General features: G+C 34.1%; 1 long non-coding RNA gene across 1 annotated transcript; it reads left to right on the top strand.

Annotated features, from left to right (window-relative positions):
• The first annotated feature begins 4,938 nt into the window (after positions 1-4,938).
• Positions 4,939-5,855, top strand: LOC116423085. The gene is made up of 2 exons (XR_004233563.1): positions 4,939-5,031; positions 5,721-5,855. It is a non-coding gene; the product is annotated as an uncharacterized LOC116423085 (long non-coding RNA).
• The last annotated feature ends 8,315 nt before the right edge of the window (positions 5,856-14,170 follow it).

Below are 14,170 nucleotides of genomic sequence, written 5' to 3'. Positions count from 1 at the left end.
TTCCCAAGATTTCTTTTTACCTTCTTAGGTTTTCTTGAGTTCTATATTTGCAGATCAAACTTCTTGTTAAGTTCTGGTTTTTTCACCAAAAAAGGTGAAATTTACTTATTTCATTGAATGACCATCTTCTTCCCTGAAAAAAGATGCTCATTCTGGCTGGGTAAGTTATTTTTGGTTGCATACCGAGTTCCTTAGCCTTTCGGAATATCATATTCCAGGCCCTTCCATCTTTTAATGTGGATGCTGCTAGATCTTGGGTGATCCTTATTGTGGCTCCTCTATATTTGTATTAGGTTTTTCTAGCCGCTTGGAGTATTTTTTCCTTTGTTTGAGGATTCTGGTATTTGGCCACTATATTTCTTGGTGTTTTGATTTTAGGATCCCTTTCAGTGGGTGATCAGTGAATCCTTTCAATGTCTATTTTACCCTCTGTTTCTACGACTTCTAGGCAGTTCTCTTTGATAATTTCCTGGAAAAGAGTGTCCAGGCTCTTTTTTTCATCGTATTTTTCTGGGAGTCCAATGATTCTCAGATTGTCTCTCCTAGACCTGTTTTCCAGGTCTGTTGTTTTCCCCAGAAGGTATTTCACATTTTTCTCCATTGTTTGTTTTTTTTTGTCTTGCTTGACTGATTCTTCTTGTCTCCTCGAGTCATTCAATTCCATTTGTTCTATTCTGATTTTCAATGAAGTGTTTTCTTCACTCACTTTTTTTATATCTTTTTCTAATTGTCCAATTTGTTCTATGGAATGTTTTTCCATTTCGCCAATTTTATTCTTTAGAGAGCCATTTTCTGTTTCCAGTTCACTAATCCTATTTTTCAAGGATTTGATTTCTTTATCCACTTTGTCTCTAAATGAGTGGGATGACTTCTCCAGACTCTCTTGCCAAGCCTCCCTCTCCTTTTCCCATTTTTCTTCTAGCTCTCTTGTGAGAGCCTTTTTAATTTCTTCTATGAGATTCACCTGTGCTGAAGAACAGATGATCTCCTCATGTGGGGATTCACCTGGGGACAGTCTGCTTTTAGTCTCCTCAGGGTTTAGAGTCTGTTCTCTCTCCGTATAAAAGCTGTCAATCGTTAAGGTCCTTTTCAACTTTTTGCTCATTTTGTCAGAGAAGAATTAGAGACAAACTAGTAAAGAAAAAAAAGGAAAAAAACCTCAAATGGAATCTGCCTTTTGGGGGAGGTGCTGGGTGGCGTTACGGAGCTTCCTCTACAGACTCCAGGGTTGGCAGCGAGGCACTAGCAGGACTGTGCTGAACCTGTGCTCTGAGACTCTGAGAGCGTGCTGAGATGCTGTGGGGGAGGGGTGGCCGGTCCCAAGGAACTCCAGCTGTTTAGGGTTGTATTCTTCACCCCCGGTGTTTTTAGCTTCTCTGCTGGGCTACTGACTTGCTGCCAGGGCAAAGTATCCAATCCTGTAGTGAAACTCTCCCCGCAGAGACGGCTCAGATCACACCCCAACCCCCTCCAGTCTGCTTGGCTGTGAGCTGCCTGCTGAGCTCTCGCTGCTGCTGCCCTCAGCCTGTGCCCAATCTAAAACCATCCCACCCTCGAGCAAAAACAGACCTTTTCTGGCGATTGTCAAGGATGTCTTCTCTTGGTAACTGTTTGTGGGTTTTTTTTTCAGTCAGGCATTAATTCAGAGGCTTGTAATGAGATGGATTCTGAGAGAAAATGCAGAGCTTACACAGCTGTGTGCCTCCTTGCTGCTATCTTGGCTGGAAGTCTGGCATTGCTTTTTAAAATATATATTTTATTTTGTTCTTTCTAAAAATCTATTTTTCCCCTTTCAGTAAGCAAACTTTATTCCAGAAGAGGCAAACGTTGCTGAGGAGAAAAATGACACCAAAAATGCAAACATTAATCAAAGTTCTTTGACTCTAGCACCTCTGTGGAAAATTGGGTACACATATGTTCTACTAGTGGGATTTCACAATGTTAGAATTTCTTATGGAGACAAAAAGGGAAAATATCTTGATGAAGTTATATAAAAATTACAATGTATAGTCCCTATATTGTGCTTAGCCCTTTACTGGGAATATACCAAACTGAATGTTTGTACAAAGAAAAATATATTCAGATAACATTTCTATTGATATTCTTTTGTCATTCCAAAAGTCTTGAGTTGATTTAAAGGCCTGACAAATTGAGTGTTGGAGGAAATTCTAGATTATCAACCTAAAATAATATCAGGAATTGAAATCAATCGATTTGAGAAAAGGAAAAATTCTGGAAAGCATGTTGTGAATTCTTTACGAGTACTAAAGACCAAATTAGAATAAGAGTGTATCCATTACTTTGGGAACTACCCATAATGGAATAATTATATTTAGAATTAAAAGAGACAATGACTAATGGACAAAATGTTCAAGTGAACACACAATTGAATGACTGTTATGCTACAGTTCTCAGTTTCTCTAATTATCCTGACCTAACTCAGTTTCTCTGCTTCTCACTCCTGCAAAACTCCCCCTCCCTCTTTATCAGAATATTTGATAAGGATAAAAAATGTTATGTTTTAGAATATCAGAATGCCTCTCCCCACCCTAAGCTACTGGAGTGTCAGATACCATCTCATCAAGATGTCTCTCCCCCTCTCCGGAGGCTCACCCCACCCTGTCAGGATCCTGTTCCTGCTCTCAGTACCCTGACTCTGCCCCTGCCTCAGCCTACCATCCTGAGTCTGAGCCATGTGTATATATATGTCATTGAGAACTCTCATTGTTTGCTGGATTCTTGGAGATGATAGTCTCATTCAGCCCTGGGACCAAACAATGGATCCATCTGGTCCCAGTAAATCTCTCCCATTTAATAAATTATTAAATACTCTCTAATCTCTATCTTGCTCAGTTTCTCGGGCATTACATGATAAGAGGTTGGGCAATATTACAGAGATGCCAGTGAATGGATTCCAATATACCTGATTGATTTGTCAGTGTCAGTGTCAAAAGTCAGCATTTAGTCTATTTAAAATACTCATTGTTCTGGTTTTGTTATTCTAGAGAAACTGCACTCAAAAAACAAGAACTGATCAAAACAGCAATTTTAGAAGAGAAAACAGAGAGATTTCTGAATGACATGAAAGAGATGTGTGCTGTGGTGAGAAAATCCAATTCATGCATACTTTTCCCATTTCAATTCTACAAGGATTTATTTTGGGGCCTTTTTGTGTGTATTCTCTTGAAATGTTTATGATGGTTTTGAGGAACAAAAAGAAAGGAAATAAAAGCAATGCCTCCAACATTTTTTTTTTGCAGATGTTTTTGCAGCAAGACGATAAATCCTATTCCTATGAATTCTGAATTGCAAAATTCTTTTCAAACCTTTGTAAATAGTATTCTTTTCAATTAGCCATAACAGTATATATTCTCCATTATTACAAACCTCTGTTCCTAGTGTCAAGATTTGAAACAGGAGTAAACATGGTATAGAAGGTATTAATTGCATTGTGGAATATGTAGTGTTTATTGATAATATGCAATTCTCAGATTCACACAAACTGACCACTGAACAGTTCTCTGTAATGCAAAGACACATGCATATACATATATACACATATACATAGCTACACAAGTATACCTGCCTCTATACATCATGGACAAACAGTTCAGTACAACCTGCCAATAGATTTGCATCTGACAAGAGTATGCAGCATTTTCAGTCTGTAGCATATGTCCTCTCTACTCAATGGAGCGATCCAGATTTGTTTTCCTGAAAGCTGAGAGGCTCAGTCATGGGATTCATCATATTCCTTAGAAAGTTCCTGGGATCATTTCTTTATTTGAGACAATAGAAAAGTGGAGATTTTGACAGAAAAGGAAATCTGACCAAAAATGAAATAAGAGAGCCTTAGAATGCATTTATTAATTTTCCTTATCTCCCACATGCATGCACTAAAAGGCACAGTTTCCTTGATGAGTCACTGACCAGACAATTATCAAGTCTCAGTAGTGGCTCATCATGATGGATAGGATACAAAAGATTTTCAATTACCAAGCACTTCCTCACAGGGTTTTAACCATGAAGCTTCAGTGTTTTATCCTGATGGGAAGAGTGTGAGGGGAGGAAGAGAGGACTGCATTGCCTAAAGTCATTGATCTCTGCTTGTAACTTCATTTATATCTATAGCCCATCTTGTCAGTTATCAAATTTTGTTACTTTTGATTCTTTTGCATTTACTACTTTCTCTATTGTCACAGGAAGATTACTTTCTTTTATTTAAACTATTTAAACTCCTATCACTTCTTGCCTGGGCTTTTGAAAACACTGTTTGAAAGAAATTTTTACAGGTTGTGTTTTTTTAAACAGAACAAGTTTCTCCTAGTGTGACACCTCTCTCTCAGAGTTCCCCACACACTTTGTTCTAATATAAAAGCGAAAACAAACAAACAGAAAACAATTGTTAAAATCAAACAGAAAACAATTGTTAAAATCAGTGAATTAATTGAATAAATATAAGCTATGTTGTACCACCTTGCATTTCATCCTCCTTTGCAAAGGAGTGAGGGTTGGGAGTCTCACCTCACATCTCTTTTTTTGGATCATATTTGTTCTTTTATGTTTACAAAATTGTTTTCATTGAGCATGAAATTAAAATTAAAGAAATCCTATAGGATATTCTTTCTGTGTTTGTAAATTTGACATGTTGTAGGGGCACTGGGTTTCTTGGTATATTAGATTGACTGTTTAAGAAATACTGACTTTTTCTTGATTGCAACTGCACTCTTTTGAAGTTGATTCACATTTTATATTGCATATTCACAGGTTCTTCCATGAGGGGTGCTAGAAAAGAAAGTTTATTTCCTCCAGAAATATTTTCTGCTTGAAAAAAAATTATCATAGAACCTCAAGTTAGTCTCAGCTCAAATATGTGAATTTTCATTTCTTTAAAATAATTTTATTTCTTTTTCTAAAAATGTTTTTCCTTAAAGAAAAATATTGAGAATGAAGATATCACCAGAAAAGAAAATTTAATGGACAAGAAACATCTTTATGAAATTTCCACATTCATTTAACTTTGGAACAAAGGTATAGTTATGTCATACTAATGGGATTTCAGAAAGATGAAATGTTTCTGGCAATAATTGTGACAGTATCCTTGTGAATTTACAAAAAAAAAAGTATATCCCCCACCTTTGTACCCTTTGTTATTCATCCCTTTATTGTGAAAATACCAAAAAGGAGTGTATTATGCTAATAAGTAAAAAGGGAGGTTATGTTTAAATAACCTAGTACTATTCTTTTGGTTACTCCCCAAGCCTAGAGATGACTAAAAGACCAGACAAGTTAATGAAATTCTGGCATTTTCTTTCTGAAGTCATTCTAGATCATCCACAAAGAACAACAACAGCAGCAATTGAGATGGATCTCTATAAGGAAAAAAGAAAATTCTAGCAACATGTCCAAATTTATATGAGGAAGAAATAAACCAAAACTCAGAATAATAGAATAGAGATTAATTTTTACACTTTGGATTAAAAGGGAAATATTATCTAGATAGTGATAAATGAACAGAAGTTTAAAGGGAATGCACCTGGATAATAACTGATAGGAAATTGTCGATATTATGATAATGTTAGAAAAGGTATATGATATACTCAGTACACTCAGCGATATCTGTAGAAGAACAGGGATAAAAGCCAAGACTCTTGATATCCAAGATAGCACTCTCCCCACTTAAAAACCAACAAAATACAAATGCTGTTTTTGTTTTCCAGAGAAAATGAATTCAGAAAATAAAAAACGAGAAGAAAAATACTTTTGAAGAAGACAACGGAGATCTTTTTGAAGGACAAAAATAATTTAAATTTAATTTAATTTAATTTAAAAAAATAAAAAGAATTTATACCACAGTGAGAGTCCAATTCTGGGGTACTTTTCCTATTTGTATTTCAAAATGGTGTCTTCAAGGCCTGTTTGTGTGCACCCTCCTGAACAATGTGGAATATAGTGAGGAAAATGTAGAAAAAAAAAGAATAAAAATGAAAAAGAATAAATAATCCTCATATTAGTGTTGCAATAAATATTTCTGTAGAGAGACAGGGCCACTCCCTTGTTCCTAGGAATAGTGAATTAGTGAAGTTTTTTTTTCAGCAAGTGGTAATAATATGTATTTACTATTCTTTCCAAAATGTCTATTACTTAAAACTTCTAGTAAGCATTATAAAAACTCATCACATCATTTATTTTTGAGGGGAAGTTTTTTTTTTATAAAGGGAATTAGTATATTATGTATTTATAAATTGGTCATTCTCATATTTATCCCCTTCCTTGCACTATTGAACAATTTCCCATGCATGGGATATGTGCATATGTACACATAGTTATACCAATAAATAAATCTTACATTCACTTCATAAACCATTCAGCAAAAAGTATTCCCATAAGTGCAATGATGATTCTGATGAATACAGAACATTCTATATCTATAACACACAGTGACCTTATTAAATAGAGGGAAATGTAATATGTTTTCTATTTTTAAGCAAGGGAGAAGATTATTCCAATACAGTTAATATGAGAATCACAGTCTTTCAGTGCTGGGTTGATTGACAGGAATTTTAGTTATAGATCATATTCTCCTAATTTCATTCTTTGTTAGTTTGATAAATGTTTATCTGGGCTACTCTAATTTTTTTTAATTTGTCATGTCCTACAGTACTAAATTATACTCTCCATCCCAAGGTACTCATGATGACGTTTGTTCAAAAACAAAGGCATCCTCTTAGTCCTTCTCTTTCTTGATTTCTCTGCAAACTTGGACACTGTTGATCCTTCTACTCTACTGGATAGGCTTTCCTGTCTAGGTTTTTGTGATACTGCTCCCACATGTGGCTTCTTCCATATATTTTATCAGTTCACTTGAATAGCCCTTTGTGAAATGTAAGTCCTAGGCCACTGCTCTCTTCCTCTTTAACTTCTCCTCCTGTAATTTATGCTTAGAAATCATAAGACAGGATACTTGGACAGTTTTATTTGATGATTCCTTGAAAGATAATGTTCAAGCTCTTTTTAAAAAATCATTGCTATCAAGTAGTCCTAAAATCCTTAGATTATCTTTCCTGGATGTATTTTCTGGATTGGTTGGTTTCATTTAGGTTGCATATGGAAACTTTTAGTGGGAGATGGAACAATTAAGTGATGTTGTGGTGAATTCAAGAAATATGAAAAGCCATTTATTTCCAAAATTAGTATTACTGAGAATAGGGGGGAAAGTCATAAGTACCAGATATGTTACAAAACAAAAAGTGACATGATTTCAGAACTATTATGATGATATATACATATATTGAGGGAGAATGAAGAGGAAAAAAAATTTTTGGGTACAGAGATCTAGATGACTGAGCAGTAGGAAGCATCCTCAATAAAAGGAATAAAATGTAGTGGAAAGGGAGGTTTTGGAGAAAGATTAGAATTAGAATGCGTGGAGGATCAGAATGCATGTTGATTGACTGATAGATTGATTGATTGATTGACTGAACGTGAAACTCAAGAAACTGACAGTGCATTTTAATTTCTGTAGATCTGGGAATTTTCTATGGAGACATAATTGTTTACTCCCAAAGAAGTCATGAGATCAGAAAGAGAAAGGACATGATACAGAATGTTAGAAGACACTCGATCTCATTGAGTGGAAGATAAATGATGATCCAGTGTAGAAAAATGAAAGGTCCACAATTAGATAGAAATGGCACCAGAAAAGAGAAATATTAAGTTAGGAAGGGGTAGAATCTGTATGTGGGAATGCAGTTCAAAAGTGGAATAGAAGCAAGGCACTACAAAACTGAGAAAAAGCTGATTTGTCAATGAAATAGCTGTTGAAGTTTTTCACTCAAAAAGAGCTCATTATATTCACAAGACAAACTATATTCCAAAACAGTTTTCATTAATATTCTTGGGTCATAGAGAAAAAAAGGAAAAGAAAAAAGATAGGCCGATGAAGAAAATAGGCTGGAGAACCAAGATCTGAGAAACAAGTCAATTGTTTCTCTATTCTCTCTCTATTATTCAAGGAATCCAAGAATACAAGTTAGTAGGAGAAGGGCTCCTTGTCTTAGACAAACTACAACAAAAATGGAAAAACATTTAGACACTAAGTAGGTTTAAAACAGCATCATAAATAGTTTAATTAGATGAGCCCTGGAAGCATGGCTAAGTAAGGAAGATTAATTCTTCATGTAAAATATAATTTCCTTTCTGTCATGGAGTAGTGGTAAGGGACATCCACAGCCAAAAAAGGGACAGAGAACATTAGTTCTCAAATATATAAAGAAGTTGACCAGTTTTATGGGAATAGGAGTCCTTTCCCAATTGATAAATACTCAATGATTCTAAACAGTTTTCAGATGAAGAATCCAAACTCATGTGTAGTCACGTGAAAATATGCCATAAAAACACCAAAGATTAGAAAAAAAAGCAAAATAAATTAAGTTTGGTAAATGTTGGAGGAATGTGGGGAAACTGTGACATGAACACAGTTGATGGAGGTATAAACTGATTCAAATATGCTGGAAATTAATTCAAAGGTGTAAAAAAAGATAAAATTCTCCATCCCCTTTAATTCAGCAATATCACTACTATATGATATTCCTTTTATAAAAAAAGATATTTCCAAATATATCTTTACCTATTCTGTTTGTGGAAATGCAGTGGTTGAAACTGAGGTTATATAAATCAGATGGGAAATTGCAGAACATGCTGTAGTATGTAATTTTTATGGATTGCTTGTGTGGTATAAGAAATGATGAGCATGCTGATTTCAGAAAAAAACTTGGAAAGAATTATGTGAACTAATTTAAAATGAACTGAGCAGAAACAAACATTGTACACAGAAATAGCAACATTGCAAAGTATTCAACTATGAATGACTTAGCAATTCTCCATAATACAATAAACTAAGACAATTCCAGAGAACCCATGATGAAAAATGCTATGCACATACAGAGAACTGATGGACTTTAAATGCAGATCAAAGCATGTTATTTTTCATTTCATTTTTTTCCTTTCTCTTTTTTTTTTGGGGGGGTTGTCAATATTTTCTTTCACAACATAAAAACAATATGGAAAAAAAACATTTTGCATGACTGCACATCCATGATTAATACCATTTAATATCCTAGGGAGAGGAACCCAAAGAGAAAGATAAAAATTACCACTTAGAATTACAAAAAAACCTGATTTTAAAATACGTTTTACATGAAATGGGGGGAAAAGATACATCATTCACAAAACAGGAAAGAAACCATGAATCGAATCTACTCACCATTGCATATATTTCTGTGATTACTCTGTATTCCTCAGTTCTCTTTTCCAAATGTCTTTTTCTTAACATTTTCCCTCTTTGATTTTATTTTCTCTGGATAACAAAAGCAACAGTGTTTTTGGTTTTCTTTTTTGAAGTGGTGATTGTTCTTACTTGATTACCAAGAGGTTTGACTTCTATCTCAATTATCTTCCTGATAATAGTTGCAGAAATACTGAATACCACATTACATTCATTTACATTTATATATAAAATAAACAACTGCTTATCAGTCATTCTCTTGTGTGTCCTTCTGATATTTTCTCCATCACTATTTGTATTTTATTTTTTAATTGAACATATCTATGTTCATTGTGGATAGTTTCTGGACTAACATAAAATATTCTGGTTTTATGTTTTTTATGATCAAAACAATGCAGATATGTTTCTAGATTTTCTTCATAATGATCAATTTTAATTTCTAGTATATGATCTAAAATTTTTTCACGTTCTCAACTTGTCAGGCATTGTATCTCCTGATTTTGAATTGAGAAAGGAATACTAATAGAAACTTTATTGGAACATAATTTCTCTTTTTAGTTGTTTGCATATTATACTTCAGCTGGTATATTCCCAAGAAAGGGATGACAGAAGTAAAATTGGTGCCCATTGCTATTTGTAGAACTTCACCAAAATGCTGCCACATTGTTTATTTTAAAAATTCCACAGTTCAGAAATCCTATTAATTGCATATAACCGTACCTGTAAGTCAAGAGTTGTGCCAAATTCCTACCAGTGAAATGATGGAATAACCAGTGGGTATTTTTGCTTGTTTGTTTGTTTTTGGTGATAATCTCCATATTATTAATTTCTTCATTGTTGATATTTTTCTCACTAATTATATTTTATCTTCAATGATACATTCTATTATTGTGACGGTTCTTTTTGACCATTTTCTTGTAGACTGATATTTTCCATTTCAATGTCATTTTCCACTTCTGATTCTTCTTTGCTTTTCTGAAACAAAAGGAAGATTTTGAGAGAAGAGAGGTATATGCATATAGAGATAGAGACAAAAAGAAGAGACGTAAGGACATATTCCTTCCCTTCACTCTTTTGTATAGGTACAAGCTTCAAAGTGGTACAATTTTATCTACATTTTACAATTATCTTTATTTAACATTTCATCTATATCTTATATAAGAAAAAATTTTATCCATGTTTTCTTTGCAATTGCTTCTTTAGATATTGGTTTTTACGTGTTAAATTTTCTATTAAGTTTAATTTTGGTTGATAGAAAGTCCTGAAAAACTGGAAGTTTGTTGAATGTCCATTTTTTTCAATATATTTTTGCTAGATATATTTTTAGCCACAATAGCAATTCTTTTGATAGTCAGTATATATTACAGGTCCAGCAGTATGTTATTATGGCTAATAATAAATTCTGCACAATTCTACTGGTAGCATCAAGGCATTTGAATGTTTTTTTTTTCCTTGCAAAATTTTCTTTGATCTGCAGGTTTTGAAATTTGATAATATCCCTGTGTTTTCCAAAAGGGATCTCTTTGAGGTGGTGATTGGTGCATTTTTTTTTCTGTTTCCACTTTCTCCTCATGTACTTTGGATCAGAGTAAAATGCTGACCTGAGACAGCCCTGTAAAGTTATGTAAAATCATCAACAAAAAATTACACAAACTCAAATGGTCTTGCATCCTCTGGAGACAGGATGAGTCTTCAGAGAATGTCTCTTTTCATATACAAACTCAAATGGTCTCACACCCTCTGGAAACAGGAAGATGAATCTCCAGAAAAAGTCTCTTTTCATATACAAATTCAAATGGTCTTACCTATTCTTAGATTCCTGTATAAAATAGGCCTTCAGAAAGTGTCTCTTTGCAAAATCACTTCTCTCTCAAGAATGATATTGCCAACTAAGAAACCTTTATTTTGGTGTCTCTTATAATAAAAGCTTTTTTTTTTTTTTTTTAAATCACAGCTTTTGAGTAAGTGAATTTCCTTCACTGCAAACCCATGCCTTGGAGAACAAGGAAACTCTCACCCATTCCTGCCACACCTCTCCTTCGCTACCCTGCCCTCATCAATATTACTGCAGGACAGTTTTCTTGGATTATTTCTTGAATAATTGTGTTAAAGTCTTTTTTTTTTTTTTTTTTTTTTTTTGGTCACAGCTTTCAGGTAGTTCAGTTTCTCTTGATCTGTTCTCCAGGTGTAATACTCTCTCATAAGGTGTTTCACATTCTGACCTACTTTTATCATTCTCTAAAATCTGTTTGGTTGCTTCTTGATCTCTCATACCCTTACTGGATTCTCCTTATCCAAGTTATTTTTATGTGTTGAGATTCTATCTCCTTTTCTAGTTTAACTTTTTCATTTTTTTTCTTTTTAGTTTTTAATATTTGCCTCAATGTCTCTCATTAGATTTTTAAATTCTTTGAGTTCTTTTGTAAATTCTCTTTGGGCTTGGAGCCATTTTGTATTACTCTTTGGGTTGAAACTTTTTTATTTCACTGTTATCCTCTGAAGATGAACCCGGTCTTCCCTGTTCCCATAATACATTACTATGGTGGGGTTGTTTTTTGCAAGTTTATTCTTGTTTAAATTAGCTATAAGCCTAAGCACCTCTAATTGAGTGGTGGGGATATGATGCATTTAACTTAACTTGAGCTCTACTGTCCAAACTAGAACCCCAAACTAAGAGCTCCATCCTTCAACAAGTGCCTGCATCCAGCACCATCCCTGCCCACTGAAAGCACCTGCACTCACAGGTGTGCTGGTTTCTTCTCACCTTGGGGCTTGTCCCTGCAACCCCACCAGCCAGGCCTGTGTTCCCTATCATTTGAAGTTCCCTCACTAGGCTGTACTCAAAGTTAAACTTTACAAGTCATCTGATAAATGAAAGTTTCTTTGGGTCCTGCTGAGGTTCCAGCCAAAGGCAGCTAGCCCCAGGGCTCCCCACTTGAATATTCTCTGTTCTAGCTATGAACTATCTGCTCCTCACACTGGTTAATTCTGGCCAGGGATCTTTTTTTCAGATTTATCAAGTTGTAACTGGAGAAACCCTGTTCTGCCTCAAGTCATCTTAATTTTTCACTAGTCTATGTCCATCTTGAAGTGAAAAGTTGTTCTCTTTGTGGAACAGGAAATTTGGAGAATTTGAAATTAACCTACTCTGCTATCTTCCCAGAATGGTCCCCCCTCCATCATCATTTCTTAGCGAACAATAATATCCCAATACATTCATATACCATAGCTTATTCAACTTTTCCTCAACTGAGGAGCATACACACAATGTTTAAGTTCTTACCACTACAAAAAGGACTGTTACAAACATTTTTACACATGTGTCCTTTTGGCTCTTTCGCATACAGACCCAATAAATTCACTACTGAATCCAAGGGCTTGCACAATTTCCCTTTGGGCATTTTTTTGAAATTACTCTCCAGAATACATCTTTTCACAAACCTACCAACAATGCATTAGTGTCCCAGTTTTCCCACATTCTCTTCAACATTCATCACTATCTTTTCCTGTTTTCTCAGCAAAGTTGAGAGTTGTGAAGTGGTACATTTTTTTTTTCCATTTTGCCAAATATATTTTTATGGAGTTTTCTTTATCCATTTCATCAAATTTATGTTTTAGAAGTTGCTTACTTCTAAATAGTTTTTCATTTCACTAAATATATTTTATAAGGAGTTGTCAAGTTGTTGGATTTTTCTCCAAACCATTACTACCGTTTTCTCAATAGTACATGACACCTATATAAAAACTGACCATATATTAGGGCATAAACCCCCCAAAGCCAGAAATATGAACTGCATCATTTTCAGATAAGAATACAATAAAATAAAAGGCACACTAAAGAGCTGTGGGGAAAATATATCGAAATTTTATTGGAAACTAAATAACAATCACAACAAATTTGAATAAATATTCCTATTAAAATAGGATGTTCTAGAACTGCTGTATGCAAAACTCTTCTAATTTTCGTTGTCTCTTTCTGGGTCTCCTTTGAGCTTTGTAATCTCCTTTTGCATCTTCTGATACGTTCTATTTTTGACATCCAAATGCTTTAGAAAGAAAATTGAAAGAGTTCTTTTCAATTTCAGTCAGAAACGATTTCTTAAATTTCAAAAATTAAAATTTCTTTATCATCATATTTGGATGAAGTCAACATTTCCATCAGGAAGAATATCCTAGGTTGACAAGTTATCAGGGAACTCTTGATGGGATGTACAACAATAACGACAATTAATTGGAAAGATGAATTAGTAGGAGAAGAAAATGTGTACATATAGGATAGACTTACTCATTTATGGCATGGAAAAGCTCTCATCTTTTAAAGCTACAGGAGCAAAATGATTCCAGAAATCACTAATCATTTCTCTTCTACAGAATGAGTTTTTGCAATTAACCAGTAGGAAAGAAACCTAATTTGAATGACCTAATTACACCTAATTACAACCCTCAATATTAATTAAGCGCTATTCATATTTAAGTTGGAGGGGAAAGAAACGGGATACTCTGGATTTCCCATATTTTATGTAATAATAATTTGAAAGAGTTAACCTGCCCTATATAACAGGTGGCAAAGTCAGGAGACTTTAAACTTAAGAAGCTCTATGTGACAATCAGTTTTGATCTTTTATGGATGTTCACTATAACTGAATAAATGGCTTAAAAATCAAATTTCCTAAATTCCTTTTTAAAGGGCACTTTCAGTAGAAGGGAAATGGTATATTCTTTGAACTTTTAAATATAGCCTTTCCATTTTGAGAAAAAATTTATTATCATGAACCAAATTATGGTAAAAGTTCCTATGGTAAATCATAGGAAAAGATGAAAATCTTTTGCCAATTATATTTACATTTTGTTTGATACCCACTCAAATTTACCTGAATTAGAATT

The sequence above is a fragment of the Sarcophilus harrisii genome, chromosome 3 (assembly GCF_902635505.1).
Source record: "Sarcophilus harrisii chromosome 3, mSarHar1.11, whole genome shotgun sequence".
NCBI classification, from domain to species: domain Eukaryota; kingdom Metazoa; phylum Chordata; class Mammalia; order Dasyuromorphia; family Dasyuridae; genus Sarcophilus; species Sarcophilus harrisii.
This window is presented reverse-complemented; position numbering and strand designations above follow the sequence as displayed.